Source organism: Zosterops lateralis (genome assembly GCF_965231275.1).
Source record: "Zosterops lateralis genome assembly, chromosome: 1".
NCBI classification, from domain to species: Eukaryota; Metazoa; Chordata; class Aves; order Passeriformes; family Zosteropidae; genus Zosterops; species Zosterops lateralis.
This window is the reverse complement of record NC_139762.1, coordinates 39,889,641-39,909,603: the sequence shown is the minus strand read 5'-3', so window position 1 is coordinate 39,909,603 and position 19,963 is coordinate 39,889,641. Positions and strand designations below refer to the sequence as shown.

Sequence of the window (19,963 nt, the reverse complement as noted above, 5' to 3'; positions counted from 1 at the left end):
ACCAGATTAACAGAGCAAATCATATTGCTTCTGTCTACACAAACAACTGAAGTGTCTCTGTAACTTTAAAAGGTGCTCTAAATGCATTTTCCATGCACAGATCAGAGTTAGGAGCTTACTTAAAACTTAGAGAATTCATGCTCTCACCTTTGCACATAAGAGGCCAGTTCTCAGGATCATTGCCTTTGATCCCATAGAAAGAATCATAGGCTTAAAAAGGAGCCAGGACTTGCCTGCTGTTTAGTAGTAATTTTCTGATTATACTTTGCTTGTAGGAATGTAAATGTGAAGAGCCAAATTTACATAAGTAGACTACTCTGTGAACCTTTGCCCTCCTCTCTCCCTCAATCTTTGCTGTCCAGTTTGGCTCCCAGTGCATTTTCAGAAGTCTCTTTCTAGGGTTACTTGTCTCTCTAGCATGAAGCCCAAGTTCTGAAAGCAAGAAAGTGGTGGAATTGCAGCCACAAAACCCAAGCTCAAGCAAGCTTCCCTCTCCCATTACTGCTACACCTACTCATGAGGCAGCCCTGTGGGGACCAGTGTGGACACTGGCTGGCAGCCAGGTGTGTACCAGACATCTCCTTACCTTTGCTCATCGATAGAGCTCCTCCACAAATGGCAGCTAGAAATTCATGCCTATAATATTAGTTCAGAGTAGTTTGACCCATGTTTTACAGCAACAGTGCAGGCTGCATTTTTCCTGAAAAAAATGCATTTCTTGATGTTTTTAACATACTTTATTTCCTCAGCTTAGGACTAGCAGGAAGGTTTATCAGCAATTTATGGTGGAGATAGAAGGAAAAGAGGAACTGGATTGCTGACAGGATATTGCTTGCTGGCTGCACAAATGTAGTGTGCAATAAGACAAAAAGCTTGGACTCTTCTTTGGAAGTTCAACTCCAAGCCAAATTAACTTGACCTCAGCCTCTTCAAAACGTGTCTGTATAAATATAGCTGTAGTCTGTTTTGATGATCACAAGTCTGCAGCTGAATTAATTATTTGATGGTGCAAGAAAGATATGTAAAGGGAGACCTTTACCACTGAAGCTCAGATCTACAAGATCCAATCTACAGTGTGATTTTCTTTTCTTGCTAAGTGTTTCCTTATACATCATGCCTAATCTTGTCAACATTTCTTTTGGTCTTGCTCCTTTAAATAGCTTCGGATGAGTGGAACATCCCATACTTTTTCAAAGATCTCCTGGAGTCAGTGAAAGCCATTTGTGTGAACATGGGCACCTGAAAGAAGCAAAGGCATTGTGAGCCCTACACAGTCTTTAGATGGTCTGTGTTTGGGGCGTGAGAGTAATATGGCATTACTCTGTTTGCTTTGGAAGGTAATCTAACAGTTTGCTTGAATCTAACAACGAGCAAATTAGGATTGTGGAAACCTCAATGTCAGGTTTTTGTCTTCTTTAAGAGAAGAAATATTTAAACCCAGAAAGAGCATTCGGGAGGAAGAATTTGAGAGACTCAACTTGGCAGATGTTGCAAGGCATGTGATAGAATAGGACTGAGCTTTACCTATTGCTGTGTGAAGTTAAGATCTGCAATCTCTGTTAGGAGCTCCAGATTTCTCAACACTTGGGTGATGGTGTAACAGGAAGAAGGGTGTGGGCAAAACTACAGAGCTACATATGAGTAATTCAAGACCTCACCTGTTTTCCCATATGGAGAGCAGGACAAAGTGGGGAAAGCAGATGGACAGATGAGAAGTTAGAGTTTAATCGCTTAACTTTTGCTGAGCTTATCTGTACTGAGGATAATCTTCAGGATTTGTGTTTGCTGCATGCTTTTTGCATTTTTTAGTGGATGCATTTTGAGTCAGAAAAAATGATGTCTGGTGTCACACCTTTTATATTCTGTCTCAGCATAGCAAATCTGAGCTACTAAGTTATAGCCAGTAGATGCCAGCAGTCTTTGTCATACTATAGTGTACTATTACTTGGATTTTCTGTGTTTTCTGCAATGATGTTCCTGGTGGTGAACAAACTACCTTTTTAATAGTATCAAAGGGTGGAATTACTGTCTCATTTCTGTGTGAAAAAGTCTCAGTGAATATTACAGGCAGATTATGACCTTAAACAGTGCTATGTCAGAAAGAAAAATCTGTGATCCCAACAATGATTTTTGAAATTTGGTCAACATTATGTATGTTTAATAAATGCATGTTTTCCTGCAATGCTTGAAATTGAGGTCAGGACTCCAAAATGAAACTTAAGGAGATCGTATTCACTGGCTGTTATGGCTGGAGAATCAAGAAAGGCAAGAATAAAGGTAGGTGATACAAGCTTCTGTTTTCCGAAGCTCAACAGTTTTGTGAGCAAAATTATCTGCTTACAGGGTGTTTTTAAGATGGAAGTAATTTTATCTACGGTGCTAAATTTGGAATCAGTTTACCCAGCCATCTGCATCTGTGTACATGGCAAGTCTAATATCTTGATTTGGGGATTAAATTTATACTGCACTCTTATGTATTTTTCTTCAGACCTTTACCTTAGGTTTTGTTTTTGTTTCTTTTTTTGTGTTTTTTGGGGGATTTTTTTTTTTGTGTGTGTGTGTGTGAGATTTTTTCTGTTACAATGTGGAATCTCATTGTTGAATATTGTTGCATTTCTTGTTTATTTATAGATCTATGAAAAGCTTGTTGAAAGTTTGTGAAAACTCAAGGCTCCTTATGTTCCTGTATGTCACTTAGTCGGTGGTATTGATACTGAATGCAATTAATGCTCTTCCCTTTGTAATCCAAGCTAATGTCCTCTAATCAACATTATGTAATTCAACAAATAGAGCAAAACCTACCGAATTAAGATACTGTCCTGTTCTATTATCTCTGGATGTGCAGCATAGCACGTATTTTTGTATCTTCTCAACATTTTGTAGATCAGTAGCTGAATTTATGGGAGTAAATGCATTATATTTTTGAGTTAATGAATTTCACTTTCTTTCAGCACTTATGTTCAAGTTATGTTTCTGCTGAATTACACACTGTTAATTAAGGATAATTTTATCTCTTTGGTTAACAGAAGAAATTGGGGCATTATTAGGGTGTTGGCTTTACTGTTTCCATAACAGGTTGGCTGCTTTGATCTGGCCGTGTTGACAGTAAAATTGGGTCTTCTGCTTGGACGTGTAGAAGTATGTGTTTGGTTAGACCGTTATCAAATTGGAAGAAGTAACCAGAATCAGTAAAGTGAAGACAGGCGCAGTACTGATAAAAAAGAGAGAGAAAATTAAGCAATGCAGGGTCATGCAGAACACTGTCACTTTGCTCAGGTAATTTGTGGCTATAAACAGAGGTCATGGCATCACGCTACAGCTATCCCAGCTCTTCTCAGTTCTGTACCACTTTCCTGTAGTTCATACAAGCCCAGCCCTAGAACACTGCATTCCCTTTTGTGTACTGCTCCTTTTTTTTTTTTTTTTTTTTTTTTTCCTAACCAGAAGAGATTAAACAGTAAAGAATTCAGGCAGGATTTGGAAAAATAACAGAGAGTGTGAAACAAGAATTAAACTAAAAAAGACTGCAAAGTGTCTGTATACATCTGTTAGTGACCTTGTCTGTATTGACTGAAAGTTTTGGTAAAAGATTACTGTGAAAAGTGAAGGGTTTTTAAAATTTTAACAAGGGGATTTACTTACTAGACTTTGGTCCGTGTGTGATGATATTACCACCCTGAAGTGGTCGATAGGAATTAAGTTGTGTAAAGCACCAGGGGCTGTGTATTATAGAACAATAAAACTTTGGTAGAATGAGGGGTAGGCAGCTACTGAAGTCCCCTCTTGTATGATCATTTTTGGTGACATTAGTGACATGTCCTGGTTTTGAACACTAAATGCCTTTGACCTAATTTAACTCCAGTGTAACAACATTGAGAGTATGAGGCATTTACATCATGGAGAGAAGAAAGGAAAATATATTGAAGTATTTTCTTATTTAAGTGTAATATTTTTCCTCAGTTAAACATATGCAATAATATAAAGCAAGATAGAGCAGAAATAGGCTTCAGTGGTATTTGCCTGAAGTAAGCATATGCAATCTTGTAAGTGCTGTGTGACATTTCAGATTTTATTTAATTTTCCCTTTAAGCTTCAGACTGGAAGTTAAAGTGCCCTAAAGGAGTCTTTATTCTAGTTGAAGTGCTCTGACTGCACTGATCTTTTCTTTCTTTTCCTTTTCTTTTTTGTAGTATTTAAGGAGTTGTGGATTGTCAGAGAAGAAGTGCCATCTCTCTTGTTAGGAGCATTGGCAGCTAAACTCGGTGCCTTTTCAGTGATCTTAACAGTCACCAGTCTGCCAGAAAAGGAGCAGGACCTTGCCGAATTGCAGGTTATAGGCGACCCTAATTCAGAAGTGTCTCTATAATTTAGAAAACTTGCAGGGCAGGTTGTGAGATCCATGCTTTGGTTGGCCATCTCACTAGCTATCTGGTTCTTCTCAAAAAAAAAAGAAGAAAAAAAAAGGCCATTTAAAATGTTACAGTAGCTTTTGTGAAACTTGTGATTTAAAATCACATAATCTCAAAAAATCCGGACTGTGACTAAGTATATGAAGATTGTAGGTTGGTCAAAGCACAAGAGATTACATTTCAAGACCAGTGCTAGGAGAAGTACACAGGGAAGAAAGGGGAAAAAGCACCCCTGTCTCCATATCAGAATTACCAGCTGTTGTTCCTCTAGTTGCTTGGTACTCCAGCTGGACAGGACTCCCCAAAATGGGCTGGTCATGCCTGGATTTGAACAGAGGTGTCACGGTAGAACTTCAGTGCTTTTCAGTGCAAAGAAATCTAATGGGGCTCTTACATCCCCATGAAATTTTCAAATGTATCCTGACATCCTTAATTTCAGAGTGTAGCTCATCAGGTAAAGAGCATTAGTCCTAACATTTGGACAACACTCATTTCAACTCTATCTTTTTGTAATACAGCGATGCTCACAAAGAAAACAAGCCAGGTGCTATGTTTTTCCTATGTTCACATAATTTCTTATTGCTCCTAATTATTTTTTTAAGAATCCAGCTTGTTCTAGTGTAGTCCTTGCAAGGAAACATTTCAGAAGATTAAATGAAAAGTCACAGTTCCAGTAGAGTATGTTTATGGTCTTTAACTACTGTAGTTACTCCAGAGCCACCACTCTCAACTGCTGCAAAGTTGTAAGGATCACTAAATTCTATTTAGTTTGTCTTCTAAAACTGTTGATGAGCTTCACAGGTGTCTGGATGGCTGTACAGAATGGTTGGGAGCAAACTATTTTAGGCAGAGTCCTTACAGGTGAATAGTGGACGTAAGCCTATTTTTCATAACCTTCATTCTGTCATCGTACTCCCCTGAGGAACTTTTGGAGCCTAGTGATGGTTTTAGAAATGTATAAGATAGTATTAGAAATAAGATGCATATGGAAGTAGTAATAATGAAGGAGAGACTATTTCACCACTGTTGGTGGTTCTCTGGAGATGAATTTCCTGACATTAAATTCCCAAAGTGCTAGGAAGACATCTGATAACATATAATAAAAGTGAACAGTTTGCATCCCTACAGTAATTCTGGTGTTAAATTTGTGCTGCTTTCTTGCCTGAATTCCAATATGTTTGTTGTGAATTGTTTGTAAGGATAGAGTAGTAATCCATGAAGAATGACAAAATTACCTTGGTTTGTTTGTGTTGTGTTGTCCAAATAAAAATCCCTTTTCTGTTTGTACCTGCATATATTTAATACTGCATTTACCTATTTGTGTATTACCCATTTGTAAATGGTGCTTTACAGTCGTATGAAAAGAGATAGTGTCTTTTTAAGAGCTTCCAAAATATTTTTATGTAATTATGGCTATTTTCTATAGCTTTTCTGGTTTTTAACACTTAATTAGGACAAATGCACCTGAGTGATTCAATTTTCTGTGCTGTTTCGTTACCCATGTTAGAAATTATTCTTTAACTCTGTATGTTTGCTTTTTGGAGGATATCATGACTCATTATTTACTCGTGGGTAATCATCTTTAGTAAACAGTACGTCTTGTGAGAGCTAATACAGAGCTCTGTGTGTATCAGTTGGAATGAGACCCTTTGATTCAAAAAGTTCCTGCCAGCTGTCACCTCCTCAGCTAATATCACCTCATAATATAGAACTAGTCACAAAATACAGAAGTAATGTTTGTGTTTCGAGAAACAGGAAAGCTTGCAAATAAACTAGAACTCAGTAACATGTATGACTTCAGGGCTGCAGCAAAATATATTTGGGCATATAATAGTACAGATTTCTATTTCGTGCATGGTATCTTACTGCTATGTTTAGTTAGTATTGTATACATTTTCAATTAATGGAAGCAACAAAAAAATGGCATAAAATAGAAAAACTTAATCTTGTCCTTTTTCCTGCTGTGGGAAGAAAATACACTTTGTATCTATTACCAGTTCCTTTCCTTAACATGATATCCTAGGTTTAGATTTTGAATCATTCCCTGGCTGACTAAGTGATGACTCGCTCGTTTTGTCTCCTATTTATAAAAGAAGTGAAAAGATTTAGCTCATGAATTTTTCATACAGACTACAGATGTACTGGTTGGGGCCAAATGCTGTCCTCAGTTACAAGTCAGTGTCGCCAGCGAGCTGTCAGTGGCAGTGTTGTGAATGTATTTCAGCGTAGTACTGAGATTTAAATGTTTTGTTTCTAGTGTGCATATGGGGGTAAGAATTAAGGAGATGGTAGATAAACTGATTATAAAAATAGATAGGAAATAGAGGTTCATTTTCCAGTCTAACATGCTGCTGCCAGTACCGAAGCAAGAGTAAAACCATTACTCACTGCCCTGCGGGTGCTGCACCCTGCAATGAATGAGTACCATATTTTAGAATATCTAGTAACATTATGAAAAGCTGAAGTTGAAGCAGAAGTTCAGATCTTAATTAGTGAAACTGCCTTTCCACCTTTGGTGCTGCCAGCCAGAAAAATCTGATTATATTTTCAGCCTTCCCAAACGGACTTTGCCTTTTCCCTTCTGAGGAACTGCCTGTGAAGCCAAGAGCAAGGAAAGGTGTAGCACAGAAGGCAGCTTCACATGCCTTCATAGCCTGGTTTCAGGTTGGTAATATCCCTCTGAAGTTTTATTGTAATTCTTTCAACCTCTCTGTTTTTCTGTACTTTGAAGTTAAAAACCAAGTTAACCTTTGCCCAAGAATTTCAAAATCACCTGGTAGAAAGCCCTTCCCTTTCTACTGCCTGATAAATGACAAACTCTCCTCTGCATATAGGACTCAGAAAACCTCTGTAGAAAATATGTGAGGCTTTATTAATTCTGAATTGCAGTTTTTCTGGATAATTCTCTTCAGGAGGAGATACCTCCTCCAAGTGTTTGAAGCTCTTCCTTCCTTTTGGACCTTGGTGAATAGAATACTGAGCAAAAATAATTCTAGGGAAAACATTAGCAGTACTGTTGTGATGTGAGGACCTTACCTGCAGCTGGGGTCTGCTGGGTAAATGAAGGTGGCTGTCAGCTTGGCCAGCTCGATGCCTGATATAAAAGAGGAACCAACAAAAGAAAGCTAAATGGAAATATGCCCTTGCCATATGGTTTTTGTGCTGTAATGATGAAAAAAAAATCCCTTTGTGCTGAGGTTAAGGTTGTTTTTTCCTATTGCTTGTCTCATTCAGCATGTATTTTCTGAAAAAGGGCAGAGTGTGGGCCATTGTTGGTTTCACAGCCCTCTCCAGCTAGTGGGCATAGGAAGTCTTCTCAGCCCCTGTACTAAATTTCAGTAGAAAACAAAGAGCATTGTCTGGTACAGGTAAATGGTGTATTCCATATTTGAAATTCCAGTGCATGAATATCTTGATGTTTCTGCATGGCTCTGTTATCAGTTTCATAGATTTCTGTCCTCTTGTAAGGCTTTTTCAAACTTTTTTCCTGATCCTGTGTCTGGATGGTTCACAGGGGCGCTCGCAGGGGCTCTGCTCTGTCTGTGGGAGGATTTTGTGTCAGGGAAGGGCTGGGTATTGGCACCTCCTGGTCCTGGCACCCCCAGGTGCTCTGTGAGCCAGCGCTGTGCCTGATGCTGCCTTACATCCCCCTCAGTGCTCCTGGCAAAAGGCTTCACATGGAGGAGGCTTTCTGTCAGATGCACAGGGTAGCATCAGTGGCATGGCTCAGCAGACCTGCAGTTCTGAGTGAGAGGGGGAGGTTTACAGACTGCATCGTGGTCTATAGAGCTGGGTGAGTGGTCAGCACCTCTCTTGAACCCATAGGTAGTCCAACAAGCTGTTGTCTGTGCATATGTGCTGAATGCTCCTGCTTCAGGTTGGGAAAGTCAGAGATTCCTGCTTGTGATGCAGCTCTGAAAGCATCGCAGTAGGACATTTTTGGTACCTTTTTAGGAGGTGATATTTACCTGGAAGGGACATTCTTCTGAAGGAGGCAGTGTATTTTATTGTGGGATACACAGGGAAGGCAGGTGGGACATGAACTCCTGAAGTATTACCAGGATAATGCAAGATAGGTCTTTTAAGAGAAATCATAAGCATGCTTGGCACATATACACAGTAAAGTGTCTCCTGTAAGACTCATTCTTCCAGTGTTGCCTAATCAATTTGGTACGCTGTTTTTGAAGGTTTGATTTCTTTTATGCCTTGTGTCTCCTTCTGGTATTCAGATGTCTGGCTGGTGAGGCCTTTTCATGTTATGTGTTGTATTTATAGCCCTTATGAACTTGTCTTGCAAAATCACTAGATTTTAATCACTTACTTCTTTGAGAACTGAATCTTAAATATGCAGACTCCTTGGCACTTAGACAGCTTTATTTGTCTATCAAAATACATTAAAGGCAAGTCAGTTTTTCAGAGCTATCTTGAAAGGGTTACTGATTAAGTTATCAGCTTTATCCACAGGCAGCACAGAGGTGAGTAGCAGTAGATAGATGGACAAAAAGATTGGAAAAGAATTATTAATGTAAATATCTTGGAGTCATAAACTCCTGTTTTAGGAGAGCAAGTCATTATCTGTTTTGCTCTTTCTGCTGGAAGTTCTGATCTCTCTAAGGCTGCTGCTGAGTGCCATTTTGAAAATCTTGTCAAGGATAATTGCAGCTGTGAAGGTAGATATTCACACATTCTGGAAGATGCCTGGGATATAAAAATGGTGATGTCTTTAACTGCCCATTTCCTTGCTTTTTCTTTTCTTTTCCTGAAATTTTGAAAAAGAGATGTTAGGGAATGATGCTGGTAAAATGGATTGACTGCCCTTGAGTTTTTAAATTCCGTCTTTTCTTTGTTTCCTCTTTTGATTTCTTCTTTTCTTTGAATTTCCTGGATTTTTCTTTACCTTTTAAATTATTTTCTGTGGAGAGTTAAAATTCTCAGAGAGATTTTTAGACACAGAATATGAACCGTGCTGGCTGAGCAAAGAACACTTCCTATCGAAGCCTGTCTGTGTGGCAACATGAACACAGAATGGAAGAAAACAGGATATTAAGAAGGAATCTCAAAGATGTGATAAGTCCTCCCTTCTTTGCTACTAAAATACCTTAAAAATTGAGAGAAAGCTGATAAGGCAGTGTGTTGAAGATAGGCAATATGCTGTATAAAAGCACAAGTTTAGCTTTCAGCTTACATAATAGACAGGGGAAAATGTCACTTCAGATTATACTAGTTGCACTAAATGCCTGTCTATTAAAAGCAATTGAGTTTTTTTTCCTGCTGTGCTGGCATATAGAGCTGCTGTCTGCCATGCTGTAGCATTCAATCAACACAATTTCAGCTATGTTGATTTTTTTTCCCCCTGAAACTCTAGTCTGTCAGTCACTTTGCAGAACTTGCTTGAAATTATGGATATAAAAGTTGTGTGGCAAGGAAACAGGTTGCTGTTTCATCCATCTCTGCTTTTCAGTGTCTTTTCTTTGGACAAAGCAGAATTTTGGAATTAAGAGTTTTGGAATGTCAGTTCTTCAAATGTTGTGCAGGCGAACTGCTACTTATGCTAATTTTAATAGGTAAATTTTGGGGAATTTTGAACCTTAGCATTTATATTCAGTGGTGGAAATATGATATGTTTAGTTTAAACTTTTAGAGGCACAGTGCTTGAAATGGGCTGATGTAGCATTATGTACCATGTCAAAAAAGGAGAGAAACTTTGGTTGTTGCTATTATGATTTTTCTTCTGAAACACAACAGAAATAGTTTAATTTGTGAGCAATCTAAAGTATTTTTTTCTCCATTTAAGAAAGAGGCTTATTTTGGTGTTTATTTATTTGTTAGTTTTTAACTAGCCTAGCCAGTTGAAAACCTTGGGTGTTGTGTTTTGTTTTGCTTTAGGAAAGAAATTAGCCAAAGTCTAGTTTCTAGATCTTTCATTTTTTCCAAATTACGGTGCTACTCTGATAATAGTTAAGGAATTATTTTTTTTGGTTGGGTTTTGATACTAGATACAGGTCTTAAATTTTCAAAAGTGACTCATGATTTGGCAAAAGGCCATTTTAGAGTGTGTAACCTAAAACATCTGAAAGATGGTATTCAGTTCTTCCTGGAAACAAGATTCCATTAAAGATGTTTCAGTTGGTCAGAGTAGTGCCCAGGCATCCAAAATCACCACTTGTATGTGCAAACTGAACTTACTAGATTTCCTTCCAGACTGTGTTTGAAAGCTTTAAATAGTTTGAAAAAGTTAGAAGATCAAAATCAAACAGATTTTTACATCTATCTGTAATTACATAATACAATGTGATGATAGTATAATTTGTGATATAATGTCATTTATTATAAAACAATTGTGTTATTATTGCTTGTATTAATGCAAGTGGAAGGTAAGCAGCATAACTGATGGCTAGACAGCGTGTTAGGTTCTGCTATTTTTGTATGCTGCAACATAGCATCCCCTGTAATTTTCTCTTTACAGCTGTTACAACACTGATTTTGTGGCTATTTGATGGAATCACAGAATCATAGAATGGTTTGGGTTGGAAGAGGCCTGCCAAGGGTGAAGATGCTTTCCAGTTGATCAGGTTGCTCAAAGCCTTATCCAGCCTTGCCTTGAATGTGTCCAGGTTGGAGTATCCAGAACTTCTCTGGAAAACCCATTCCAGTGCCTCACCATCCTCATAGTAAAGAATTTCTTCCAAATATCTTATCTAAGCCTACTCTATTGCAGTTTAAAGCCATTCTGCTGTATCCTATGTGTGCATGTCCTTGTAAAAAGTGCCTCTCCAGCTCTCTTATAGGCACCCTTTAGGTGCTAGAAGATGCTCCTAGGTCACTCCAGAGCCTTTTCTTCTTCAGACTGAACAACCTCAACTCTCTCAGCCTGTCTTCATCAGAGATGTTCTCCAACCCTCTTACCATCTTCATGGCCTCCTCTGGACTCACTCCAACAGAAGGCTGCTAAGCAACCTGACATAAAAGAAAAAACTAAATCTTAAGGAGCAAAATGTAAAACCTGGCAAAGGTTCTTGAAACAGCTGCACCAAAATCAAAAGTTTCATCGAATGACAATTTATGTATTGGTAGATAAAAGTGGTGTGCTGTGTTTATTTCTGCCAAAGAAACATTGTTCAGATTTTTGTCACCAGTAACTACCTGTGAGGATGATCTGAACCAGTACATTGTCCCCAAAATACATCTATGAAGACAGTCCATAAGCATGAGCTTGTTGGTGTGTTTCATTCCCAAACACTGGCTATTTCTCTTAACTGCTAAAACAGTTGGGAAAATAATTTGAACATTATAGATAAAAAGATCTGATTTCAAATAGATGAGACTGTCACAGTCATATTTTGTGTTTACAGCATCATTTTCAGCACAGTATAAAATGGAAATTTAAAAAAATCATTTAAGAGTTCACCGTGGATATGTCCTATGGATCAGGTTTTCAGTTCATTACCGTTCTCAGTAAAAAAAGCAGGTACAAAACAGAAGGAAATCTAAAATAATTCAATGAAACAACGAGCTGCTCAGCAAATAATCTGATAATAAGTTGTCAGCATCCAGTGGAAGACATGTTCATAGTTAATAATTTTGATTCTTCATCGGTGAGGAAACCACAGGGTGTTCTGTCCAAGTTTTTAAAGATGCCATCCAAAATGCAGTCCAAGATTTTGATTAAAACAGAGTATGCCTTTTGCACAATGAGTTGTTGTGGCTGGATCTAATTAACAATGAACAATTGGAACTACAAGAGAACAAAATAAAATAATGATTCAGATAAATTATAGAGGTTTTCCATTACGTAGTCTGTATGACTGATCCCAAATAGAAAAATTGCAGATTGTTTTGGTTTTTTTTTTTAATTTCAGGATCAAACACCAGAGTTGAAATATTAGCTTTTCTGGTTTGTAAAATTAAAAATGTGGCTTTCTAATCCATTGTATCTTAGCTGTTAAATTCACTTGCTTTGTCATAGAATCACAGAATATCCTGAGCTGGAAGGGATCCACAAGGATCATGGAGTCCAGCTCCTTGCCCTGTACAGGACGACCCTAAGAATCATACGATGTGTCTGAAACCATTGTTCAAGCACTTCTCGAACTCTTTCCTTTTAATCAGGAAACTAAACAATTATGAAAATGTTTTCTGAATGAATTGGAAAAGAGAGAAAGTAGACTATTGTGTGTCTTAATATTGCCTATGGATATAGAATCATGCATCAGAGGGATTAGGCTGGAAGACTATGAACCTCTGCCTCTGTCCCCTATTTTCCCTGTCTGTCTCCTCTGTAGCAGGCTTTGAGCACCTCCTGTTACCACCAGCCCTATGCTGATGTGGAACGATAGTAGAGGTGATGCTGCCCATTCCTACCTCCAGTCAAATTGGGACCACTCAGCCCCCTTGTGCCTTGGGTTTGCTCCAAGTGCCTCCTTCCACTTTATTCCTCTCTGTGCATTCCTGTTGCACTGCCTTCGTGCAGCCCTGACTGGTTCAGGGATCCATGCCAGAAGGCAAAACATTGTAATTAGTATATTTAAAAAAAAACTTGGGAAATATCTTGCTAGTGCAACTGATGTCTTTTGCAAGGATCTGGAATTCCCTTGACCATCTGATTAATTATAGTGCCTGTCTCCAGAAAAGCAATTAATAATAAAGTAGTGTGTTTTTTTTTTTTTTTGATCATACATTGCACTAGCAACTGTTCCAATGTGTTCAAGTGTAACCTTCAAAATCCAATACAGAATTGCATGGAACTGATACCAATAATCAGTTATTTAAAAAATCTAAACTAGGAAAATGAATCACTGATCTTAGAGAAGAGGTTTGGGAAAGTAATTCCAATTTTATTTATTGTATTTTTTTGAATAACTGTCAGATTTTCCCGTTTTAGTTTACCAATAAGCTAGTAAGGTTAAAACCATCTTAGAATAAATTTATACAAAGTGTTTTGAATTTGTGATTCCCAGCTCCATGTTTTACTGTGAGGAGATGTAGAAATCATTGTGACTTAACAAGAGTAGAAACTGTGGTGACTGTTCCTGAATAAAATAATGTGCGTCATATAGTAAAATAACTTCTCAGCTACATTCTGAAGTAGAAACCTCACATTGAAACCTAACATCATCTTTAATTCAGAAAGTGGGATGCTTGAAGTCATCTTTGCTTTTGTGTTTTCTCACTGTTGGGAGAAGCTGGCTGCCAGCCAGCTTCAAAGCATCCTCAGGGCACGGCTGTAACTGGAGTGGGTCTCCTGGGGAATGCTGTGCAACCAGCCACAGGTCTCTGGTGCACTGGGAACAGCTGTTCTTGGGAAGCTGCTGGTGAAACAGGAGGTCCAAAATAGTGGCTGCATCCCCTGTGATTTAGGGCATCCCACTCCTGTGTGTCCTGTGCCTTTCATCACCAGATGGACCAGTGCAAAGGCAAGAATATGGTCTTTGTCCTTGGTGGTGTTGTCACTGGTGCTGGAGCCTGATGTGTAACTGGGGGTGCTGTTCACTCCATGGTTCTGCTCGTGCCTGTTGTGCGGCTGCTGGGCACGGCACCCTCCACCTCTTGGGCCCTGCTCCCCACTCACTGCCAGGGCCTGCAGCAGCTGACATGCTTTGGCTGGTTGCTGGAGTGCATCATCTGCCTTTAGTATGGTTTGTTTTGGGCTCAAGGTTTGCCCTGCTCGTTCATCATCATTTGCTAACCATAAAACAGGTATCTGCTACCAACTTCAGCCTGTGTAGGGGAGCTTGGCAGAGTCTGCGGGCATCCTTTAGCATGACACACATTTGAAATCCCTTTTATGGTAAAAGAGCCCTTACTATAAGCAGTGATAATGCTCAGAGGATTTCTTTTTTAAAAAGTTATTTTGCGTATAGTATTTCTTTTAATACATCCTTACGCATAAACCCTCTCAGTATAATTACAGCTTTGTAAATCCCCATTATTTGTTCTCTCTTTATAATAAAGGATTTGTCTGTTGAGTTACAATTGCAAGTACCTCATAAACCCAGCAGCTGAGTATTATCTGTGATATACTGGAAGAAACAAGCAAATACCACTATCTTTCTAAAAATAGAGAAGTGTAGATGAAGTCTTTTTTATGGAGCATCCGAAGTGAGGTAAATATCACTTTCCCCTTGCCTGCTAGTTGTGCATTCAAAGTTTTTAGTGTGCATGAATACAGTTTTGAATTTGAATACCTTGATAGATTTTTTTGTTGTTGTTCTGTTTTCCTTTGGTAGAAATAAACACAAAAAGCAATTCCAATGGATTGGCTTTGATACATTACTACATAGTTCCTAAACAAGTATCTTAGTCAGTTCATCTCTTAATTGGAGTTTAGCCCTATTCCACCTTTCAAAAAAAGGAAAAAAAAAAAAAAAAGCCCCGAACCTACAGTATACTTGACCTTAGCTCCAGAAAATAAAGCAAATATAGTTTCTTAAGGCTTTTGTCCTGTTACCTTAGCCAGAAAACCTTTATTCAATAAGATTTTGAATTTATTCATAGTTGATTATCACTAGCAAATGATGCCATTGTCACTAACAATGTTTTCCACCACCTCTCCATGGAAGATGAAGAGAAGTTAGGCAGCTGTAGACACTAATGAAATATAAGTCAGTTCAAGTGAAGATTTATATTTGCTCTATATACTGGGCACAGGGAGGCATTTTGCAAAGCCCTTTTTTAGAAATACCTGTTTCTGTTTCATTGTCTTTTTCTTATATTGGCAACCAAAACTGCCATTTGAAAAACACTTCTCAGCAGAATTGTGGGCCTGATGATTATACAGTGTTGTACAATACACCTTAAAATCTTGAGAGTGCCATAAATAAGAAGATATAACTCTTCTCTTTAAGCTTGCTCTCAGTGACTTTCAAATGTCAGATTTCCATTTTATTTATTCTTTGAGTGGTTTTCATAGCTCTCAATATGCAGTATGCAGAGCGTAAGGCCATTTCTAGCTCAAATCATGCAGTCTGTGCCACAGTTCTGAACTGCATTGGGGCAGTCTACTGGGACACATGCTATACATAGGACTTAAATAAGGGCGTGGGTCATGCAGGTAGAAAAAAGTAGAAGAAAGAAATGTAACCGAAAAAAAACATCCTAAACTCAAAGCAGTTAGGATGCTACAGACCAGTTCACCATATTTTTCCCCCATTAGATGCATGTATTAAACCTTTACTTTCACGGAACTTGGCTTAATTTGGGATGGAATTACCCTGACAACTGCATTCCAGTGTGCAGGTGTGATGGTTGTCGTCCACCATCCCAAAAAGAACAGAACAGCAGCAGTTATTAGAAAAAGCAGTTCAAGAAAAAAAGTGTGTTCTGGATGTATCATGAGTTGGAGGCTGCCAAGCTTTATTAAGTTCTAGGATGTGTTGGGTTGGTAGTGACACCCTGGAAAAGATAACATAACAAAGTCTGTCATGTTTTATTCTAGGACTCAATAATGAACTTTACTGGCTGGGGATATTATGCAGCAATACTTACTGTACATTTATTTGTCCTTCAAGATGCTAGCCTTTTTAATTCAGCCATCTCACAGGAGATAAACCAGGGACAATTAGGAAAATCATAATAATTTACTTGTCAGTGGGATGGTTATAAACAGAAAAGTATATCCTTTCTGAGAAAAAGTATGAAGGTTCAAGTCTTGTCTCTGCAGTACATTCTTTATGCTTACTCAGACATATGGACAATGATTAAAATCAGGCATCTGGTGTAAAGCAGTCTGAATCTAAGGATGATTGAATGGCTGAAGAAACCTCGTTTTGGCTGTCTCAGCTTGTCTCCTCCCTGGGTTCCTCTTCAGTAAGTTGGTGGAGGAGGGGAGAAAATTCCAGGGTGCTGTTTGTACCATCAATCTCAGAAGTGCTGACGTCCACCCATAGTTGCAGTATATGGTTAAACACATGTGGGATGAATACCCCTGGATTCCCAAAACTTCCCATATGACCATTGTCATACTTTGCATATAAAGCTTGAAGGTTCCCCTTAGATTTTGACTATTAGCTGATTGGGGTTTTTTAAGTTTTGATGAATATCGATAATTTAAAAATATGTGTGATGGCTTGTTTTTTACATTCTGATGCTTGAGTCTTTGGTCCTACACAAGGTTTTCAAACCTGAGGGGAATGCAAGGTTTCTCATCAGCTACAATGTGCATCATTGTGCTTTCTACGGCCCTGGGCCAGGCCCTATGGAGATGACATCCTTAAATACTTTTCAGAGGAGGAAGATAATTGGATTTAGGGCATATGATTATGTTATGTACAGAGAGAATAGCTGCCCTTTTCTGGGATCTGCTTGGTTTTCTTGAATTCAATTTATTCTTACATTACAAAACCTGCATTAGCTTTTCTTTTTAATGGCATAAACAATGTGCTTTTTCTATAAAGAGCAGTAGAATAAGTTTGAAGATTTTAAACAATTATTTTGGTACATTTTTTATATTAAAGGTAAATTAATTTATCATTGTACTTTTCAAAGTCAAGAAGAATTGTGACATTAACATTTCTAATGTAAATACAATGTACTGTAACATAACTTGAAGGTCTACTAGCCAAAGTGTATTTAATCTTGTTAATTCTTCATTAAAGCAGAGAACTGTTATGGAAATGCTGGCAAAACAGGATTGCAGACATTACTGTCTGTGGACTCATCATTTACTGAGGAGGATAATAGCTTCTGGACAGTGTTTTTGTAGCATTTTCTGTAAAGCAGCTTTGAGCTCTTTAGTATGGTCTCAACAAGCATACAGCAGTAGCAATGGGGATTTTTGTTTCCACCTTATTCCATCTCGGAACAGTTGGGTCAATCTACCTGGCTGATGTTTAAGTCTTCTTAGACCCAGGAGGAAGACTAGCTTCCAAAAAAATCATTGAAGTCCCTACAATTTCTATGACAGCCAGTCATCAAGAGCAATAATAAATGATGACTCTTTCTTGGTCACTTTCTTGGGGAGCAGGACAGGTGTGAGATGTGGCTGTTGGCTGGTCATGTTGGTGAGACAGCAGAGCACATATTCCACTTGCATTTTGCAGTCCCTACATAGGCAGGTATAGCCGTGGGTAGGGTTACGTGCAGTTTTTTGGTAACAGTGGTTAATTTTTAATGCTTTAAATGGAGCTATTTTATGAGTTACCTGCCTCCCAGCTATGATCTTGTTCTTGCTGTCCAATTTCAACACAGGCTTTTTTCTGTCCTTTTATCCTGCAGAGAGCCTATACCTGCATGCTGACTGTGATTAGCATTGTTCTGGTAGTGAACATTCTCAGGATGCATCCCTAGGTCCCAGAGTTCAGACTGTGCACACAGGCCTATCTGCTGCCTTGCAGCACTGAGCAATCCAAGGCACGCTGTGTAGAGTTCCAGAGCTGGGAATGCCTGTCACCGATTAGACTTTGGCATGCTGCAGTCATGGCTTTTCACTCTGCAGAGTGCATGGCACGACTTGCTAACTTACTGCAGATACTGGAACTGTGAAATCAAATGGCCTTGAGTCAAGACTGGTGGGGCAGGAAGATTTAAATTAACTTTCTGTGCCGGCAGAGTTCCTTGCATCTTGAGGAAGAGCTTTGCTGAGGGAGGTCAGTGAGATTTTTCCCTGCTGTCTTTTTCCTTCCCCTATTTTGTTTTGTTTTGTTTTGTTTTTTACTCCACCTCCATTGACATGCTTTTAATTCTGACTAGGAGCTTCTAAACAGAAGAACTGAAAGCCAAACTTACTGGAGCAGCTTTAAGAACAAATTTATCTCCTGGTCAGGACTGCTCATCCCCCACCCCTTTCTTTTTCCTTCCTTGGCTCTGATGGAATGAGAACTCTCTTGCTTTGTCAGGCCTGGTTGGCTTTCTGGGATCTTTTGTGAAAAAGGAAGTTGTAGTTACTTTGTTCAATCAGTCTCTTTGTGGATCTCTGAACACCAGAGCATCCTGCAGGGACTAAAAAAGTAAACTGAAAAAAATTCTGGGGTGAATCTATCTAGAGGACTGAATAGATTTCCATCTTTTGGTAACTTTGTTCTTTTCTAAATGAAGGTGTCTGTGATGGGTGTGAGGAGCTTGAAAGTAAGTTTTAATAGGATGAATGGGATTTGATGGATAAGAAGAAAAGTATAAGAAGAAAAGTACTGCTCTCATCCCTAATCTGATATCTGTTCAAAGACTTAGGCTGAATATGTACTTTATATCTAAATTTTCTGAAGAGCACCTGGATGTCTTTTCTCCTACTGTGTACTGGATAGGTGTTGGATCATATGGGCATGAGTTATTTTAGCTAATTGAGTGTATTCCTTTTAGGGATCAAACCCATATTTTAGTTAACAACGAGTTATCTTCAGGTTTTCAGTTTCTGCTTAGCAGCATACAATAAAAAGGTGAAATAATAATGACTGAAACAAAAAGGAACATTTTTATTTGTACAACTCCATGCAGTCAGAAAATTTCTGTGTCTTAAAGTAGGAAATTTTTGTCTGTGTCTATTCTGCTGTCTGATCATTTTAGCAATATTGATTTCCTGTGGTTCAACAAGTCAGTTGAGTCTTCCTTAAAAAAAGTCATGAACAGCTTCAGTAGCAAAATACATAGTTTTAACAATCTCTATCAGTAGGGGGTTTTTTAGTGTTAATTATGGTGTTTATAAAACTGAAGAGGTTCATAAGTTGTTCTGAAAAAGATGGAATGTGAAAAAAAAGATTTATGGGGGTTTTTTTCTTTTTTTTTTTTGGTACCTGGATTGAAAGGATAATTGTAAATACCCTGTTGAATTTACAGAGCTTCTTGTCACTGAGTGAGGACAGTTGTCTACTTAGCTTAACTTAATGGTACTGATGTGCCTTTGAGGCAGTCTGGTAGAATCCTCTTAGAGTCTGTCCAAAGTTAACATGTTTGGTGATTGGTAACAAGTATAGTTTTTACTGCAAAGGGGCATATGCTTAGCAAAATGACACATCTGAATATTGCAATGTAAATGTCCTCACTTTTTTGCTTTCTTGGTTTTTTTTCTGTAGTGCTCTCCCTCTCCATCTAAGCAGTAGGCATTAAGCAGGAAGGCAGTGCAAGCAGTTAACAGGAGATATATTTTAATTTTAAATTCCTTGCCAAGATGTCCGAGGTGAATAAGGAAGGAAACTTGATAGGTCTTCTGCAGGGACCATTGAATGCTTGAACTTCACTTATGCAGGGCACACTGGAGTGGAGGTTATCTCCACTTGGATAAAAGCCAGATCATCTGAGGCTAGAAGCTTCCTGCTACCTGATGGAGATAGGAATGGGTCCTCTTGAACAAATATCTACTGAGACCATCGGGCTAGACAGGCAGCAGGGCCCGTGAGAACCTGTGATAGGAGGTGCTCATGGCCCTCACTATAGCTTGTCCTGTTATCAACAGCTAGATGAGATTAGGAAAATTTATGCAAATTGGTTTTTTAAGCATGCAAGGGTGGTGGTTTTTTTTTTTTTTTTTTTTTTCTGGGAGTCATAAAGCCTGCCAAAGTAAGCTTTCATTCTTCTTTTAAAAATATGTAGGATGCGTTAAATATGCTTCAAAGCAGCTTGTGATG

The 19,963-nt window shown here is 38.5% G+C and overlaps 1 protein-coding gene across 11 annotated transcripts in view; it reads left to right on the top strand.

The window, feature by feature from the left end:
- Positions 1-19,963, top strand: part of THRB (thyroid hormone receptor beta) — a 167,839-nt gene that overhangs the window by 20,878 nt on the left and 126,998 nt on the right. Inside the window, exon 1 of one of the 11 annotated variants that reach the window (XM_083867801.1) lies at positions 17,903-17,992. The exons of 9 other annotated variants lie outside the window; for them this stretch is intronic. The gene's annotated coding sequence lies outside the window, so the exon portion shown is untranslated. Of the gene's footprint in view, positions 1-17,902; positions 17,993-19,963 lie in introns of those variants that run through there. One more of the 11 variants, XM_083867797.1, reaches the window with a different exon arrangement.